Raw genomic sequence first — 21,913 nt, 5'->3', positions numbered from 1 at the left:
CTGCAGGTGAAAATATTATTACTTTTGGCACACCACTGTGCGGTGGGACAAGTAATTAAAAATCCAGTCACATAGAAATCCATTGTTTCTCTCCCGTCCCGTTGAGCGTTTGCTGCGTCGTTATGTGCGTTTAATGCGGGGATTATTATTTGTTCCCACGTGAGAGGGGCCGGGGTCAAGGGAACCGAATGACGACTACAAAATAGTCCGGTGTTGCCTACGTACATACCTTATCTACCTATCAACGTAACACGCCAGTTATGTTATAAAAAATGTGAGCAATTATTTCAATTGGCAACATTGTAAAAAAAAACAGAAAAATCCTATGACACAAAGTGTATGATGTCTAAAAAAATCATGAAAACATTCTAGTTGATTAGTATAATAATTACTATTATTGTCTTTCAATCAACAAAACCTGATTCATTCATTATTTTGGCAATAAATTTTCAGAGCTTAAATTCAACTGAAAACTGTAGGTAAATAATTTCATTTAATATTATCGACTAAGGCTGATCGATGGAAATTGAAAATCTCTTTCAGTTGTATTCCTTACTTAGAATACTTAAGAAAAATGAAAGTGTATTAATAATAATAATTACACATTCAAATAATATTTATGCTTGGAATGCGGTCTAATTATTATTAAATGCATTATGGCATTTATATACATATTGGAGATGGAAGAATGGATCAGAGGATATAGGTACCTACATGTTACTTATATAATAGTAACTACGCCAAGTTATTTGTTATTTAAGTCTTTGAAGGAAGTCAATGGCAGGTATATAAAGGAAACATGATACCAGTGATTTACTCGCAGATTATAAAAATATACATTAATTCTCAAAGTAGGACTAAATAGATGAACAATTATTTTAAGACGATGTCACTATGTAAGTATTACATTGAAAAAAATCCGATTTCGAAGAGTAAAATATATTCAACGGATTGAAATGACGAGATTTCCGTCAGGTCTCCAAAAATTAGGATGAAGAAGGCAAAAGGAAGATCCGAAGAACATCCGTTTTTCACTTACCTACCACACAATACGCAAGATGGTGGCAAACGTGGAAATGCTTTAAAATTTCGTCAATAATAGCAAATATCTTTGTATTTTAAATGTGTAATTTGTATTTAAATTTGTAATTTAAACTTATTATTCATAAATTCCATCAGGATTACTCATTAGGTATTTTTTTTTGTAAAATAGCACCTGTCCTGATCCAAATTGTCACCTGATTAGCGACGGGCAAAACATCAAGAGTGTCAACAGCTTTAAAGACCTGGGGATGTAGGTACAGCAGGGGAAATGACATTTTGCAAAGAGAGATCGCTATTATGGAATGACTGGAGCATGGCCCCCACAATAGGGGGCTGACAGGGCTCTAGTCTAGGGGCCCTGATAAACACACACCACAAATTTGCTCTAATAGTAAAAAAGACCACATTTCACGACGAGGTTGTTAACATCTTAAAAATGAGGTTGTGATTTAATTGATGTATTTTTTTATTATTTTGTGTTGATACTCGACATCTACATAATTCAACTAGATGTATTAAAACTACAAAAAAGTCGCTAAAATAATGCACTGAAGGCCCTTAACACAATTTTGAAAACATTTCTGTTGAGCGTCACACATGCCATTAAAAAAATGAATGTTCAAAGCAATTATATACTGAGTTTCAAGAACAGATGTTTACGGTGGATACTGGAGATAAGAGAGCGAAGCAAGCACTCTGAAATTGAATAGCTGACTTTAGACCTGGCTCGGTAACTTGCTGCGGATGCCTGAAGAGAATTTTATTTCAACCCGACTTGTTCATCGAGGCAATCGGATTTCATCATCCTGGAAGGCCGCTAAACACAGTTTACAGAGTGTATATGGTGGAATTACTGGATTCTGTCATACCCTGGGAAGACGAAAGAAAACTGACGAGGAGTGGATAATATGGCCAAAAAAGATGTTGATAAAGTTTATAAATCTATTAATTTGCTTTTAATTTCAACCAGTATTTTTTGTGTTTTTATTAATATTTTAAATCGAATATTAAAGCGTTTTATACCGTTTAATAAAATTAAGCAATAAATGTAATAATTAATCGAGTAAAATTCATAAGATACATTTCATCCGGAATTCCATTGTTTTCGTTTTCATTTGTAGTTATAAATTCATAACGTATTCACTGAGCAAACGTCAAAGAACGATTATAAAAATATACATACGATGATATGTTTAATTTACATAATTATGTAACTGTTTATGTTAATGAATTAATATTCACCACTATTAGTACTATTACGTATGTAAATGCACTCGGAGGTATTCTTTGGTGGATCGTAATCGTTCCTCCGCGCTCAGGTTGGTGGTGAAAAACTTATGAATTCATGAAATAACTGCATCGTGAGTGCGCATATCATTTTGTAGCTATTCATTATTATTTAACTATAATTGAAAGTTATTTATTTATTCACAACAAATAGAGTCATAAATAAACTTATTTGAATTTCAAAACGGAGATTTAATCCCGCAATTTAAAACGTACACGAATATATTATTATAATATGTGGAGTTAGCAGATTTTATGGCAATAAACATGAATACGTTTATTATTTTTTATGTGGAAAAAAGCTTAGTCAAATTAGTATTACGGGTTTATAAGGAAATGGAATGTAAAACTATTTCTAACAGGTCTTCATACTACTTTTTGATGTTGTGAATTTGCTATTATACTTTCAAATATTTAGACCTTAGGTCAGCGATTTCCAAACTGGGGGGCGCGCCTCCCTGGGGAGGCGCAAAAAGTTTAACACAGGTTATAAATATAACTACAGGTTTGAAATTTACAAGTGCATAGTTTATAAAATGGCAGCTAGCTATAAACTACATAACAAAACAGTCCTATAAAAGTTAGGTTGTTTGCAAACCTGTATGAAGATAATATGGAGACTAATTTTATTATACCACATAAGTGAGATAAACATAGACCACAAATTCGTTCTATCATTCAAAAATGTCATAATATGTTATAGTAATAAGTTATAATATGTGTATGTGTGATACAATTTGATGTGATTGTGTGGTATGTGTGATTGATGATAATTCACATGTAGAATTTTATTTTATAATTATTTGTAGTGTATTTCCTGACTAATAAAAATAGATATATGGAAACAAAAACCTTTGTTCAATTTTGGTTGAATCGAACTGAAGAATAATATAATAACTTGTCAAGAAAAGCAATGCAAGTATATACTGCTACCATTCGTAACATCATATTTATGCGAAACGGAATTTTCTGCATTAGATGCGATGGAATCTATATATCTAGCTCGTTTAGTAGAAAAAAAGCACTTTGTGTAAAAATGTGTTTAATGAAATAAAGAGGGGGAGGCGCCAAGATTAGATTATTTTAAAAGGGAGGCGTAGTAAGTTTGGAAACCACTGCCTTAGGTACATTTAATCATTAAAATATGTATATATTAACATATTGAACATACTAACCTATTTCAGACGTATTTTTGTGCATTTATAACTACCTTTGATTACTGTAGTGTTATAAATTATTTTTAACTACTTTTTTTCTTCATTTATAAATATTATATTTTATTATCAAAAGTTTTTTCAATCAATTTTTTTGATGGAGTTAATTCTTTTTAGAAATGCATTATATTAATTAAATTAAAACTCAATATACCTATAGTTATAGTAGGTATATTCAGGAACCGTTTCGTTTGCTTTAAAGGGACACTGTCAATCGGTGAATAAGATTTTATATTGTAGTAAGTAATCGTTTCTTACGTGTAGCTAAGATACTTTTTTAATTATCAAAAGCAAAATTGGTATTTATGTACATAATATGAACTCCATTCAGATTCATTAGCAGTCACTCTGTGACTACTTCAACGTGGATGATATTTATAGTCAACTAAGTATATTTTTTTTTTTTATTAATTAAACTGGCGTTGAACGTTTGAACTCAATATTAATGGTTCTGAAACAAAGTTATTTTTATTAACTCTATTTAAACTGAGTAATTTACGTTGGTAGCTGTTTCGGGCTATAAACTTATCTTCGGAACGGTCAACTATGACTATATTAGGTAGGTATGTCAGGCATAAGCGATTATTTTAGGAATGGCGTGTCTATCATATGTATATGTAGTTCCAAACAGTTCCATGTCTCCGGATCTAATTCCAGTTCAGTATCGGATTTTCCTCAACCAGATATTTGCCTCCATAGCGTCTTAGTATTTTTTTAGGAAGTAGGTATTAATCGAAGTAATTTCTTCTTCTTTTCTAAAGTGTTCTTTTCTGTTCATCACGTTAAAGTTAACTTATAATCAGCATATTCTTAACATCAGTACTAGATCTAGCAAACTGCTTCCTTTTGTTATGAGGGTTTCAAGATCATTTGAAAACGTGTGAGTGCTACGTACATTATACTATCACGTCTCATTTGTGTTGAGTATTATTGAATATGCCAGCATTATTTGGAGTCCTAAAAGGTCCGTCCACGCAATTAAATCGGATGGATTCCACAATAGATTTATTAGATTTCTCTCCTTAAGGACATACGGATTCTTTCCTTATGATAATGATAATAAAATGAATTTTCCGACTAGTTTTCTTCTGGGTATGCTAACAATGCAATCATTGTCCACCCGAACAGTGATTGCTCTTTTAAAGCATTTCTTTTTACTTCTTCGTGGGTTCATTTACAATCCGTATATACTGGCAAATATTAATTTTCATGTTCCCACCAATATCAGTCGTAACTCTACGGTCTTCATGATACCCCGTCGCAGGACGGATGTGATGTTTCATGATGCTGTGTATCGTGCGATTACCTTATTTGATAGCACCATAAAATTGATCTATTTTTTATTAACTATATCATGTTTGTTGACGTGTTAAATAGGTTAAATTTATAATTGTATTTATCATTTTACTTTAGTATCTACATAAGCACATACTTTTTTTATTATATTGGTTGTTATTTGTAATAATTAAGTCATTTTTATAATTTGTATTTATTACGTATTATGGCGCATCGGCCAATCACTGTAATAATACCTAGTCTTTTCTAATAAATAAAAAATAGAATATCTCTGCTATATCATAATTTTTTTATTGCAATATGTATACTAAATGGATGGGTATCTACCTACACCTTTGATCTTCTTATTATTCATGTAAATCGTTTAATCCATTTTGATATAGAAAAAATCTGAATATGAATATACTTTGATAATATTATGTTATATTCCTACTTATATTTTTTTAACATTAACATCTAAACGATATTTTTACAAACGTTTGTTACTTGTTACCTGCGATAAAATTTACTCGTTGGCAGTGGATGCCTTGCTATTTGTGTTATTTTCTTCTCCAAGTCTATGGTTTATGATGTCTATAAAAGCGAGCGAGGAAGGATCTCATGATGGTTGGCGTAGCGTGAAGTCCGCCACGGCTGACGTCACGGGGCCGCGCCTCTGTCACGGCAATTACCCCGCCGGACCTCAGCAGGAAGAAAACGCAGCACCAACAAGACACTGCCAATGAAACCACAGTCTTGAAAGGTGAATAGCCATTGGAAAGAGATTTAACCGCCGTTGGTGGACGATGATATCAATGACAATCTTTAAATCTGCGTTATTGTTTAAAATATATTCACTTATATGTACATATATGTTGTTTTATACCTACCTAATACGCAATTATTAATTGGTTGCTGTAATTGGTTCAAATTTCGAAATAATAAAATACATTTGTATGTAACTTTCTTAAAGTGTAGATACTTTAAAGTATCTGAAAGTATTATTATTATAGTTGTGCAGACTCTTAAATAAATAATAATAGGGAACCACATTTACGCGACGATAGGAAAACGATCTACGCGTTGAAGACAGGATATTATGTATATAGGACAAATATGGCAAGAGGTGCGGCAGATACCTAATAGAGTAAGTTATTGTGCTATGTAAGTAAAATAGAATTGAATATATTTTATATAGTAGTGCCTAATGAACTTAATTCAAATAATTTAATTATGATCTGTGGGTCTATTCTATACTTATCGACCGCTAAAGTGATAAAGTGATAAATATTATCAAACCTAGGGTAGGTATGTATCAAAGTATTAGCACTTATTGTAACAATTACAATAAGATGTTTGTAATTGTTGCAATAAATGCTATATTTTAACAGCACCTCTCTTGCTGCTGTTAAAATATAGCAGTCGATAATTTATTATAGAATAGACCCACTGGACCAGTTTCGTCCACTTAATGTGACATTGTCAACTGGTACAACAATATGTTTAAATATATATCTATTTATACAAACAAATGTTCTATATAATATTTTTCAAGAAATTCAGCGTTTACTTGGTTGTAATTCATAATCATTTACAAAATGAGTTTATCACATGGTACATGGTATTCACTACATGATCCTTGAGCGACCAACGCTTCGACGTATAATGTCGTGGGTCCCAGGTTGGAATCCTGGGTGTAGCAAATACAAATACAAATTTATTTTTCAATGTGTGTTTGGAATCAGCGTATGGACCTAATAGGTTGAGCAAGTGGCTAACATCCATTTCTCATAAAAATAAACATCTGTTAATACACACCTCCACCTTATGGAGGCCCATATTATGATCTTCTTTGACATGGTCAACAAATAAATATTCACTACTTATATAAAAATAGATCGCGATAAAACTCATCATGTTAACAAAATACGTGTCGTAAATAAATATTTATAATAACAGTAACCACATGACAAACTCATTTTATAAATGATTTTAAATTGTTTCTTTCATAAAATTGCACTACGATAACAGTACGTAGATACAGTTTAAATATAACTATATATAATGTAGAGGAACCTGATATAGAATCAATTTTGTAGACGTTTGAATAATATACTTGTATTCTTTAATATACTTTAATATGCTTACATTGAAGTATGTATAGGAAAATTATAGAAATACAATAAGCTCAAGATGACAGTACTTATGTGACAGGGTACATTTTTGTAATGTCACTAAATAATTGTATTACTACGAACATAAGATGTATTACGTCATCATTAAGGTAGTAGAATATAAATATGTATAGGTACAGGTATTATTAGTAATTCAATTACATACCTATATTATAGTCATATTTTAGTGCTATAATCATAACTTATAGACTTACCTAGGTATTAAACTAACTACCTATTACAAAGGCAGCTTAGCATAGATTATCCACATTAATCCACCATAACACTAATCTCCAGGAAAATTCTCAACTCGTTTCAATCAAACATTCAACTTTAAAACGAATTGCCTTTAGAGTTTTTATTATAGGCTTTTGTTATGCTGTGCTTATGAATTGATTGCAGAGCGTTATACTGAACGCAGAAGTTATTATACTTATTTTTCTCATACACGGTTTTCATTTCATACAAATGAATGACAGGTCACGCGAATTCGTCGGCCATGCTTCAACTACCTGTGCATACATTGTAAGTGCCATGACGTATAAAATGTATGTACATAATATAATGTTTTAGTAGGATTTTCAATTTTAATTGCGGTCGATTACGGCTCATGAGTGTTGGTGTGGAGGGGTGTACCTTGGACCGTATACCGCTATAAATTATATTTTTCTTTGCTATTAATTACACCTACTGTACAGTTAATCAAAGCGATATTATTAAGAAAATCGCACAGAAAGGTTATTTATTTCTTTATTACAACGCATATTGGTAGGTAATTATAATACAAATAAAGAAAATATTAAATAGCAATACTTCTACGGGATAAAATAACTATTGGTTCCGAATTTTTTAAACAAATAAAGCAGAAAATATATGTAAATTAAATTACTTAATTATTATTAATACTAACGACCGAGGGTATCTACTTGATGGAATTTGAAGTTAAATTGTAATGGATTTAAGTTTTGTTCTATTCTATTTGAGTCAATTCTAACTTATGTAATAAAGTAGGTAAAGACTTTATCAGCTAGGTACCTATTAAGTCAGGGATCACAATAAAAAAATATAACAAACTTAACAAACAAGAAATATGAATAGTTGAAGTGTTGTATCTGAAGATGCCGAAAGGCGTAACCCTGGTAGCGAAGAATGACTCAAATGGAATAGTACAAAATTTAAATCTACTAGAATTTACTTCATTATACTATGTACTCGCTTTAATCAAACTATGACTGATATATTTTGATAACCAATATGACAAATAGATGGACAACTCATATGTAGGTAAAATAATTACTTTTATTATGTGAACATTTTTCTGATATATTTCAATCTCTTAATTTCTTCTTGTAAACTACTACAATAATAAATTATCAATGGTAAATTTTATATAATACTCAATCATAAAATAATAATAATACTTCATTAGGAGCTTGGATTCATTACGAAATGGCTCGGAAAACTTAGTAAAACTTTAGGTATATCTACATATAGAATTTAGAAATTTTATTACAAAATCCACAGACGTCGGTATGTACATAATATTATGTAGGCAGGTGATAAGAAGCACAATTGGACATAGTCATGCAGAAAGTAGCCAGTTCACAAAAAATAAAAAAATGAGATATGATATAGATCAGATGCGAGAAGGTTTTCTCTACATTCTGCTGAAAATAGCCAAGCCGCAAAAAAAATATTCTTGAAATAAAAGACTATTTACAATTTGACATTTTACATACATTTTTAACAATCATGTTGTTACTAAAGTGCCATTATCTCAGCTCAACATTATTGTGGACTGGCTACATTCTGCATAACTACGTTTAATTCTTCTTCCGACCATGTCCGATCCTAATAGGATCATATGGGTCTCCACAGAGTGGAGGTTTGTATTGACAGTGTACTTTTCCAATTAAGATTCCGTGCAACGTACTTGATTACGATGACTTTAACTAGTAGTTGTTATTTGAAATGCTTATCAAATTGCTTTATATGTTGGCTTACGGTATTTGTATATTAAATTAAGGTAGAAATCAATTAATTCCTTAATTACTAACCGTCATCACGGATCACTACATTATTTAGTTTTTATAATCTATAGACTTGCTAATAATTAAGTAAAATATGTATTTTATCCAACGAATAGAACACAAGATTTGAATAGAGATATATTGGACATACATAATTTGAAAACATCTCATGCCCATTAATAAATATCTATATTGAAAAAAAAATGGTACAACACCCGACGAAATACACTAACTACTGTTCTATTTTTTTTCGAACATATCCGATCCTAATAAGATTATATGGGCCTCCACAGAGTGGAGGTTTGTAATAACAGATTTTGTTTTTACGAGAAATGGATGTCAGCCACTTGCTCAACCTATTAGGTCCATACTCTGATTCATACACAAATTTAAAAACAATATGTGTACAACTTGCCAGACCCAGGATTCGAGCTTGGAACCCACGACGCGAAAGGGCAACACTTGAGTTTTGAAGTTTGCAAAATTTCAATTATTTTTAATATAACATAAATAATTCTTGATAACAACCAAATATTACTTAAATATTATAATTTACGTATTTGAGAGTTATATAAATAAGTAGGTAACAACTTAATATATTAAAAATCGATGACATACATCTTTTAACAACTGATTGATAATATTAATTAATATAATAAGAAAAGCTAATAGTTAAGTATCAATCATTCTCACTAGTATTGTGTTCCTATATATATATTATATTATATTGTCTGACAAATTACGAGGGAAAATAAAAAATATAAAATATTTTTGTATAAATTAATGTAAAAACCAATTTTGTGTGTCAATATTATTAAAGAAATAATCTTTTGCTAGATTTACCTACATTATACTTACCTATTATATTATTGTATACCACTAAAACTATTAGAGATAAGAGGTTTAAATAATTATGAGTATTTTTTTGTGCTAATTTCAATGTATACAAAACCGCTAATTGTCTTCACATTGAACCTTTATTATTTTCTAAGAAAGACCACACCGTCTACTGAAAAACAATCACGATTGTGCCGCAAAGAGGTGGCTCTTTTGATTTACTAGTTGGCAATGACAGGTCAAGAATTGTCGGTAGGTATATGCCCACCATATAAATACCATGTATCCACTGCCAACATAATAAGTTAGGAGGTATTAATTCCCTTGGCGGACATCACGCGAGGCTAAGCACCAGTACGCTAAATCATTTTCAGCAAACGAACATATCTGAGTGGATTTTCTATAACACGTAATACGGCTTTGAAATACAAGAAATATTTCTTCGTTAATAATAAACTTGGGTGGTTAAGAAATTTAGTAAAAAGGCTTAGGCGATTAGCTAAATTCCGGTGTTGGTATAAATCCATTGAAGTACCTAATGCAAGTACAGATAACGGATATTGTTATATTATAAGACAATAAATCAAACCTCAGCAACGATAAAGCACGATAGTTTTCATTATTTATTGTTATTTTGTAATGTATATAGGTGTATAATATAATATGTAAGTATATTGGTATTTATCGGAGTCAATAGAAACTGCTGAGTGTAGAAAGAATGACGTAAGGTTATCGATGATTTTGATGCCATTCCAGTCAGTAGACATAGTTTTTTTCAATAGAAGATAAACGTATTAGAATAGGTTTATGTATTAAATAGCTAAAGCCTGAACAAATACATACCTACATCTGTAGAAAAAGAAGCAACATTGCAGGAGTAGAAACATACAGCAGCCATTGTATGATGTGTAGTAAAATTCTCTCTGCATAGTACTAAACAACTACCTATGTTAAAACATAATAATATTACTATATTGGTACCAATGGCGTACAGGCTATAGATGCTGTAGATCAGGGGTAGTCAACCTTTTTATACCTACCGCCCACTTTTGTATCTCTGTTAGTAGTAAAAATTTCTAACCGCCTACCGGTTCCACAGTATTGGTGATTTATAAAGTAGGGAAGTAACTTTACTTTATAAAATTTATAAAGCAGAGTTACAGCAAGTTAAAACATATAATAATAATTACTTACCAAATACTTTATGACAGACTTTCACTAAGTTTGGCAGAATAAATCTTTATAAAACAACTGACTGTTGTTAAATCTATCTTTTTATTTATATTTTGAATACATAATATAAGCATGAAGTCTGATGAAATTACATTTATTAATTAAATCATTAATGAGATCCCTGAGGCTGATGCTGTGAAACTAAATATTGGATATCTGGCTCAATTTTTGTGAGGAACAAACGAAGGTCTCCTCTTTCGGAGGGTGATACAAATAGTATATTTTCTGGAATTTAAATTGTCACGGGGAATTTTATGAAAATATAAAGATTTTTTTTAAACCCCTACCGCCCACCATGAAAGCTTGAATGCCCACTAGTGGGTGGTAGGGACCAGGTTGACTTCTCCTACTGTAGATCTTTCGAACATAAATGTTTGGTATAGTGCTAATTATTTAGTAATATTTTGCAGGTATTTATTGTACAATCGCATAGTAAATTCTACATAGGTACTTTACTTCTAAATGTTCTGTTTTTTGTGTTTACGTAATTTCCTTCAATATTCAATTAGTTACCAAACATTCAGTAGACGATATGTAGCAAAAATTATTTTTTACAAGGAAAAGTCACCACACCCTACTGAAAACTACCTACATAAAATTTTGGTTAATACGGATACATGTTTGCATCCAATGCTGGATCAATGGCATGAAACCATCCCGGATTTTTTTAGTCCCACTGTATGTATTTAATACGTCTTCTCGGTCCTCATATATGGAGTAGAGGCTTGGACGCTCACAGAAACCATTCTCAAAAAACTTGAAGCTTTTGAAATGTGGGTGTATAGGCGCATGCTTCGTATCAGCTGGAAGGGCAAAGTTACAAATGTCGAGGTGATGTCAAGGATGAAAAAGACCAAAGAAATAGTCAAACTAATAAAAACCAGGAAACTGGCATACTTTGGCCACATCATGCGGCATCCCGAGAAGTATCGCCTTCTACATCTCATCATTCAAGGGAAGATCTCCGGTAAGCGAGACCCTGGTAGAAGAAGAACGTCCATCCTTATTCAGAGCAGCGACGGACAGGGGCCAAATGGCCAAATTCATCGCCGACGTCTGATAACGGATATGGCACACAAAGAAAGAGTATGTATTTAATACCTCTATATACCCATATAAATATGTATATAAATAATATAAATATTTTTATAATTAATTATTTTTAGCTCTACAACAATCCATGAGGCCCAATGAGAGTATTGTAATAATATAATTTAGACAATCACAAACACTCGGGCTTTAAGAATCACATACATATATTGTGACCTCACAGGTAATCAAACCAGTGGGTCTATTCTAAACTGATCGACCGCTAAAGTGATAAAGTGATAAATACGACGGCTAAATAGGGTAGGTTTGTATCAAAGTATTAGCACTTATTGTAACAATTACAATAAGTCGGTTGTAATTGTTGCAATAAGCGCTATATTTTAACAGCACCTCTCTTGGCTGTGATAGAATTTAGAGTGAGATAGACAGTTTTGACTGTTTAGATAGCCAACTTATTGTAACAATTATAATACCTCAATACAAATATGTAATAAATACTATCACTTTATCACTTCAGCGGTCGATAGTCGCTTTGTTATAGAACAGCCTCCGATAACTAATTTTTAAAATGAGTTTATTACTTCTTATTGTATTATTATGAAAAGATTTAAAAAAAAAAATGCCAACTTGGAACCAATCCGCTAATGCCATCAGTACACACGATATAATATAATTATTTTAACCACATTTATTGTAAACATTTATTCATGGATTTACTGTAATTAGTAAAGTATACATTTTACTACACTGATACGTCTCTTTGTCTGATTACCTCGCATAAAAATATATCAAATTATATAAATTTGTATTTAATATAAAATAAATGTAGTAATATATAAATAAATTTAAAATATATATTACATCATTTTTATCTTAGAGCCGGTGTGCAAAGTTATGAAGCGTATACTCTAACTTCCATGGGATGTGTAAAGAATTTGTGGTCTAAAAACTAGACACAAATTCATACTAAAATTATATTAAAACATGTAGGAGCTACATAAAGGCATTTTTTGTGACCTAAGATTGGCATCGAATTGTTTGTGTTACGTGTTAATAAATGAGGAAAAAATATAATACAGTTTTTTATGATCTGTGATCATCACAAGACAATGACTGCAATAGCCTTAGACTTTGTAAATTTTAAAGGTTGGTGTTGCGTACTTATGTAAATCCTCACGGTAATTATATCGATGTCAACATACAATACAATAGCTCGTAAAAAACTGAGAATATGTTCGAAGTCGTGTAACGTTTCATTGTTATGTAGGTGTTAAAATGCCTAACTTTATATTATTGCTTAGCCGAGGATGTAAAATAATCTAAATTCTTGTTAATTATTAGGAACTTTATGCTAGCATCTATAATTTACAAATGAGTCTCATGTCAAATTACACAAAAATGCCTAAAGTCCCATATAAAGTTAATACATAATCCTATCGTAATCTTATACCAATGCCAAAGAAAATATCTTGCGTATGTAAAATTATTATGTCCACAATTAATATAAAATAAATAAAGTCATTCCAATACACAGACTGTCTTCTTCAATCTTCCAATAAATATTTTTTCAAAGCGTTATTTAAATAACAGCGACGGTATTTTCATTTATTTTGTTCATCTTGTCCATTTCAGGCATATTTTTTTGGAAAGCATAACCTGTGTCAAGTGCACCATTGGAACTTAAGTCGTGATAATGCAAAATCATCTACTAGGTATACATTCAGTCATGGCCCCCACAAGGGGGGGGGGGCTGACAGGGCTCTAGGCCAGGGGTCCGGGCTTAGAGAGGGCCCGGCGTGGCAAGCCGACCAGTTAAATGAGAAACCCACAAATTTGCTCTAATAGTAAAAAAAGTCGCATTTTCTTTAGTGATTATTAACATTTAAAATTATGTATCTGCGCGATGTAATTTGATGTGATATGATGATAGTTAAATGATGTCACGCGTATAATTTTGTTTAATAATTATTTTATGTGTGTTTCCTGACTTAGGCGAATATATGGCGAAGGGTTCCATGTTACTTGGGTACCACAAAATGAGGTCGCGATCAATGGTTCATAATATGCCGAGTGCCGACAACTCAATAAATCAACTGGATTTATTTAAAAATCGGTAAAAATACACGGAATACCCTTAACCCTGGGGTTCCATAGAAACCACTTGGGGAACACTACTGTAAAAAAATCACACTGCCTTTAACCTTAGCGATAGGTAGGGGAGGGGGGCGTCATAGATCCTGGCCTGGGGGCCCGCTTTAGAATGTGGGGGCCATGCAATAATATAGGCAGATTATATGATTTCATTAAGAAAGAGAATAATATGTGAATATCCGCGCTTTAAATTGACGTGTAGTTTTCCTTTACGGTCGCGCATTATTGCGATGAATTACCAAAATATTACCAAAACATATCATTTCACGACGAACGGAAAATTGATTATATCTTTGTGATAGTGAAAAGAAAGTGTTTTTGTTTCATTTATAACACCTCAGTATCATCATCAGCAATACTTTGTTCGTTTACAAAGTCTACGTCTAAGTCTACAAAGACGTTTGTTCAAGTCGAAGAATTTCAATGGGAGATTGTGGTTTGGATACTGGATAGTAGATCACAGATTTCATGTTTTATTGATTTAACGAAATTTATTTTATTCAACGATTTCGTTTAATTTCCCCATACCACTCTGTGCTACTCATAAATTGTTGGATATCTTAATTATAGTTTAAAATAATGTTCCTTAACCTTTTTACATCCGCGGACCACAAAAAAATCAAAAAGTGTTTTACGAACCATCAACATTGGAATAAAATAATAAATGTTTATATTTACACTATTTTTGAAACAATTGTCGAAATATAATACAACTCCACTTCAAATGTTAGGTTTCTAGATAACTATTTTTGAACTGCAGATTTTTTTTGCGGCCTACCCAAATATCTTCGCAGACCACCGGTTAAGAAACTATGGTTTAAAATATATGGTAGCGTTATATTCGGGACAATTCGAATGTTGAATAATTCTTCCTCTTATCTGAAATCTGGTATCTTTTGTAGCCATTTAATAGGACAGTTATATATAATACGACTTGTAAGTAGCAAAAACTTGTATTCAGTCAATTAAAGTAAATACTTCTTTGCAAGGAGCGTGATTTCTTTGTGCTTTGCAATTAATCGTAGAGGCGACGGCGGCGTCTTGCAACAGCGCCGCCGCGAACAGACGGGCGGGAAAAGTTGGATTTTTTTCAAATTGTCGTCATGGAATGGCGTCGAACGACACGCGGTAATGACAAGTGTCGGACGAGATGCCTGCCATTAGGCCGGGCTTGGAACGCCGCCATTGTTGTCGCGGGAAACCGGCAATTATTAGACGCCTGCCCCTCCCACGCGGTTTTATTGCCCGCCGTCACTGACACTTTACTGCTGCACACTCAACTCTTTATGTTGCATTCACGAGCATTAATAAGGAAAAATCTTTGAATTCTCGGACTGAATTGCTATGTGGAAAAACGAGGCTTATTCATTTTATTTTAAATTGGCTTTTTATTATTTATTCATGTTTATTCACAGGACCAAATTTGAATCACAGAAGTATGTAACATTAATGAATACATAATATTAATAAAAAAGTTATAAAAACAGGCAGAACATACCTTTAATTTAATTAAACAGCAAATACAGTTATAAAAAAAGCACACAGTACCCATAGGGAAAATTAAAAATTAGTCCAAGCTGAATAAAAACAGTCGGTTTAAGAAGAATAAAAAATAAAATACGTTTAAATAGGTAGTGGCAACATAAAAAAAAAAATAGTTACAATTATCCTGTTATTATGGATGGTAAGTTTTGGATAAACTTATTTTGTAAGTATAAAAATAATATGTGTACCTATGTGTCCAATATACTGGCTTAATGTCCAAGGCGTTCGGGATCTGATACGACTGGATCAGGGTAGGGAGGTGTACTGATAATTCATCGCCAACCTTCAATAGAAGATGGCAGCGAAAGAAGAAGAAGAATATATACTTTTTATTATTAGATTTATGTTTAAGTTATGGTTGTGAGCCATAATAAATGCTCTACATATTAGGTATATGCCCTGTACCTAAACAGCCATTTAAAAGATAACACTAGTCGCGCTACCATAGTCGTAGAACAGGAATTCAATGCGCAGATAAGTAAAAAAATGATTATTAGTTTTTTTTCAACGTGTGTTCGATCGATTGCAAGAATAAATTAAGTTGGGCAAATGGCTAACACGATTCTCTTTTTTTTAATTGGTTACTTTGTAGACGTTCATATTACGGTAATATAAAATTCTAATATTAAAGTTTGCCTCGACGTGTGTCAATATTTCACATAATATTACCAATATCAGCGAGCGTTAGGTATACCCCGTTTACACGTGTATAGATTTACTGTTGACAGTAAGTATTATCGCGGCCATAACAATAAAATGTAGGGGTAAACATGTATTATTCTGCAGTTGGCAAGATTGCATGCATGAATCAAAAAAGTTTGGAAGCTTCTGAATTTTCATGCGAAATTTTTTTTCGATCTGCGCCTGCGCAGTAAAACAATAGTGGCGAACCTACCAGAAAAAGAACGAACTACGAAGGAATTTACATGTTGACCGATTTTCACTACCTGTCAAATAGTACGAAATAGTACCATCAAATAAATGACAACATCGCGTCTCGCTCACTCAGACAGTCAGCACTTTTACGTATTGTCACGATAGTCATAGTCACTATTGCTTCCAGTAAATCCAGTAAAAAAAACGTTATAATTTTGGCACATAGCATTATTATTCACTAAGTAAATGGCGTTAAAATATGTTTGGAAGAAACTTAATTATTTTTCAAATTTGGACAGAATCTATTGATTATAATAAAGCACAATATAATATTATATTCCATATTGTTTATTAATGTTATGCATAGTATTGGACGCTTCGTAGGACATAGTAATTACATATTTAAAGACTAATAGAAGTAACATAATCGTTTGTCCAAAGGAAGTTGTTGATCTATTGGGTGAGATTATTTATATACTTAATAATAATAAATGAATACCTTCGTATTGGCATTGTTATGTCTTTAGGGAAATTGAATTTTCTATGCGAAAATTTTGTATGAACGAATTTGTTCCACTTTTGGTTTCCGTTAACAAATATTATTATCCGCTTTCAAGTGAAACATTTTCTTGTCTCTGATTGTTTTATTATTATTAAGGCAGTGACAGATGAGGCATCACAAACAAGTTTGTCAAATACACGGGCGTTGAAATATTCTCATTGTTTCAGAGACACAGGCCTTTATGCGAGCCACATGAATATGTATTAGAATAGAAAGCGTCGATAATGTTCAGCCACGAAACGAAAGTTTTATTCCACCCGCAAATAATTATATGTCACACTGAAATTGTTAATATTTACAATGGACTGTTTCTGCCGGTCACGCATTACGTCTTGTTTTTCTCCTTTGTTTTAGCGTTTCGCAAATTTAATATTATTTCCTAGAACACATCATTAGATAGGTAGTAATATTTCGACATAACTGTATTATTTGTTAGAAAGAAGTGAAATACAGCATCTATTACATATTTGACGATCTTGTACGGTGAAGTATTTCACAAAAGAAAATTTTTACAATCATGATGGTACATACGGCTGGCTCTCCAATAAAAGAAATCCTTACAATTTTAAATTCTGCATTTAGATTTCCACAAGTCACCTCTTCAGAGTATTTTTGCAGTGACTAATTTGACAGTCAATTATTTAGTGATCGTTCGATTTTGACCCGTTCCCTATTGTCACATTTAATCCCAAAAATCATTAACACCCATCTAAATTACGCCACATATTTAAAATCTAAATTATTAGTTAAAAAAAACAATTTTCTTGAAAACTATCATTGTTACAAATCAAATTATATTAAACTCTCCCCCCCCAAATAGAACATGTCGCAATATTACATAATTATTCTTTTTAACACACGACAGTAGTGTAATTAGTAATATGAGTAAAACAATAACAAACACCCAGGCTTTCAGAAAATCATATAAATATATTTTTACCTCACCGGTATCGAACTCGGAGCCCCCGGATAAAAGGCCATCGCTTTACGCACTGGACTATGAGGATGAACTCTTAATCACGATTCATGGATTTTGAATAGCGAAAATACCTATATATTTAGTAGATACCTACAAATAAGCAGAAAATTACGACACACGGTAGGTAACTTACATTTTAATTCTAGATTTTTTAAACAATACATTCGTTTACATAATGCTAGCTACGTTATTAAAGAAAATAATAAAAATAAATAAATAAGGATGTAACTGGCTGTAAGGTTGAATTATTTAAAATTATAAAGGTGATAAATAAGTAGGTACCTACTCTTATCCATATTAATAAATACTATTAAAATAATGAGGCAGAGTGATGAATGCCTACACAATTGTTATTTTTCTACAATACCACAGTGAGTAAGAAATAGATTTTTGAAAACGGTTGTTAACCTATTTACGTGAGCAAGGGATTGATATTATTAGTGCACAACAAATACATTTATTGAAAGAAAAAACCACAGAACAGATAATAAATAGAATACCGATAGGCCATATTCAATACGCCGCATGGTGAAGCAGGATTTTGAATGTGTGAGTGTCCTACGAAAATGAAGCACGCATTATGCACGTGCAATGGTGTGTGTAATACACAAGAAACTACACTAATTCAGTAGATTAAGTAGGTAGGTACCTGCTTACTTTGTTCCTACAAAATACTTACCTACCTACTTATCTATGCATCTGTTTTGTCCAAAATATATGTAAACAATGAATTACATGATTAAAGAGACTAAATCTAAGGCCAAGATAATAAATAATATTTTAGGTACATACATGTATATACATAATATGTTCTAATAGTTTTGTATTATTCCATTTGAGTCGTTTTTTGCGACCCGGGTTTCGCCTTTCGGCATCTTCAGGCACTATTGGCACTCACCAAAAGGTAAATACACACTATCAACGAATACAATTAATTCTAACTTATATACTTCATAAATTAATACAATAAAGTAGGTAAAAACTTGATAACTTGATAACCTGATAAACTTGAAAGGTGGGTGATAAAGTATTGTATTAATTTATTATATAAGTTATAATTAATTGTATTTATTGTCAGTGTGTATTTACCCTTTGGTGAGTGCACATAGTGCCTGAAGATATCGAAAGGAAAAACCAGGGTCGCAAAATACGACTCAAATGGAATCAATGACATTATTAATGGACAACGCACTCAATACAGTAGCTAGCGAGTAAATTCGCGCATAGCGATATTCGCACATGTATAGGTAGACGTCACGCAATTTCCATTATGCGATATCACGCATCGGGAATTTATATCAATATCACCGTTATTGTAATGGCGTTAGAAAAGTGTTTCTAGTGTCAATGTTCATTTGAGCAAACCCGTTCGAACCGAACCATTCAGCAGACCCGACAAAAAGCATCGGGAATTTATAGCAATATCACCTTTATTGTAATGGCGTTAGAACAGATTATGACATTCGGCAGACCCGAGAAAAAAGTGAGTGTCATTTTTTTTCCAGATGCTTTGTCCATATTAATGTCATTGAATGGAATAGTACAAAACTTAAGTTAATTAGAATTTAAATTCAAGTAACTTCAGTCGATAGTATTAATAATATATATTATATATTGTTAAAGTTATCTAGTTTCTTTTTTCTGTGTTACCTACTTATATAATACCTATATCCATACTACTTGGTAAAATATCCAATTTTACTCTAATTTGGTTTTTATTAATAAAAAAATGTCAAAAAAATGTTAACTCTCACCCACGTAGGAAATAAAGATTTTTTATTATCCTAAAATTTAAAGTACGCAGACCATTATGCAAATTTTCTCCATCCCTCTTTTGGTAAGATAAAAGATCGTTAGGTATATAGAATAGAATTACGTAAATGACAAAAGGAATGGGTTGGTGGAGAAGGCACTCGAATGTAGGCCAATATTTTTTTTAATGAAAATAAAAAAAAGATTCCAATATAAAATTAATAACAAAATACTCCAAGAGATATTTTAATTATTTTTGAGAACTGATATGTCTAAATTGTTAAGATATTAAACATACATATTATACAGTTTTGTTTTGTGATATAAAAAAATCTAGCTACTGTTTTCGAGTATGGGCGGCAATATTCGAAGAGAGTAAAGCGCATGCGCTCTACCGGATGACGTTTAAAATTCAAAATGGCTGGCCAGTTTCTTTGTCACACGTCTGACGAGGCAAAGATGTCAATAATTTCCCGCCTAAAAATCATAATGATACATACTGTCAGAAATGTTTGTTGAAAGTAATAATCTTTCATTGAATCTCTATGTATAGGTACTGACGCACGAATTCTTTATGAAGGCTTGTTGTCATATTGATAATCATAATAAATGATGATTTCGATTATTTTTATTTAGAATCTTATTAATTAATTCAATGTTACACTTGTCCCAAGTACATAATATGCAGACAAAATCAATGTAAATAATTATATACCTACATGCAATTATTGTGTTGTATTATCTTCATATATATGTATAGGAACATACATCAATGCTTCGTAGTTTCTAGTTAGTCTAGTAGTCTTAATAAGTATATCGTCGCTATAGGATTTGTTTCCCGAATATCCATTTTTGTCGAAATCGACATTTTAATGCAGTTCAATTTCTTTTATCGAACTCTACCGAAATCATTTATAAAAAAAATATTTTTTTATCTAGGAACAGAGATATTTTTTTAAAAAACCCGAATACGCCATGTTAAGTTACAATTACTCCGTGTTGTTCTCCCGAATGTCCAACTATTCGTACCTGAATATCCAAGTTAATTTGGTCGAAATAAATCTCTGGCTGAGTTTTTATTTCCCGAATATGACTTTTAGCCAATCAAACCGCGCTGACGCCGTGCATCTCGCTCCCACATTCACGCTGTCTAGCTCTAAAACAATCACGCCCACTTTCATATTTTTCGGCCGTCTGGAATCCTCTTTCAAATTTCGTCTTATTGATATTGTTTTTAAAGTTACTATTGTTTTAATAGTGAATTCATCTAATTTGAAGAGATCGTTTATAGCTGATACATCACCAGTTTGCCCTGAACTTATAGTAAAGTTATGGAAGTGAGTATTTTAACCTAAATAACTGCATTTTGTTTTGATAAATGACACAAAATCCCAACGGTTATATGAATTCTACAGTATGACCCGGCAACTACTATGACGTAAAAAATAATTATTATTTCAAATTATTATTAATCAAACATTGTTTGTCTTTATCTTACTTTTAATCTAGGTATTTCTATGACAATAAAGGCGATGCTATGATTTATTTTTGAATGCGCTGATAGTTAATTTAATTTAATATGTATGTTAGTAACTATTTATTTGGTGAATATTATATACTTAGGATATTGGTACCTACCTAATATTAGCAGCCAATGGTAATTAATTTATAGATGCTATTATTTTGTGTTGTCATTCCAATAGTAAATATATAATATTTATTTGGTGGTTTGTAATAAGTTTAATTGTTAATTATAGAAATATATAGGTATAATAATATACAGATATATATACTTACATAGTTTTTTTTTTTTTTTTGAAAAAGTATTAATATAAAATTGTTAGCAAGTACAAGTAAGTACCATCATAAAATATTGGAGAAATCCGTGACGTCGGTTAGTAATT

This window comes from Rhyacophila brunnea, unplaced genomic scaffold (genome assembly GCF_057557595.1).
Source record: "Rhyacophila brunnea isolate RB1 unplaced genomic scaffold, BYU_Rbru_1.0 scaffold_3, whole genome shotgun sequence".
Taxonomy (NCBI): Eukaryota; Metazoa; Arthropoda; class Insecta; order Trichoptera; family Rhyacophilidae; genus Rhyacophila; species Rhyacophila brunnea.
The sequence above is the reverse complement of the archived record's forward strand: the minus strand, read 5'-3'. Positions refer to the sequence as shown.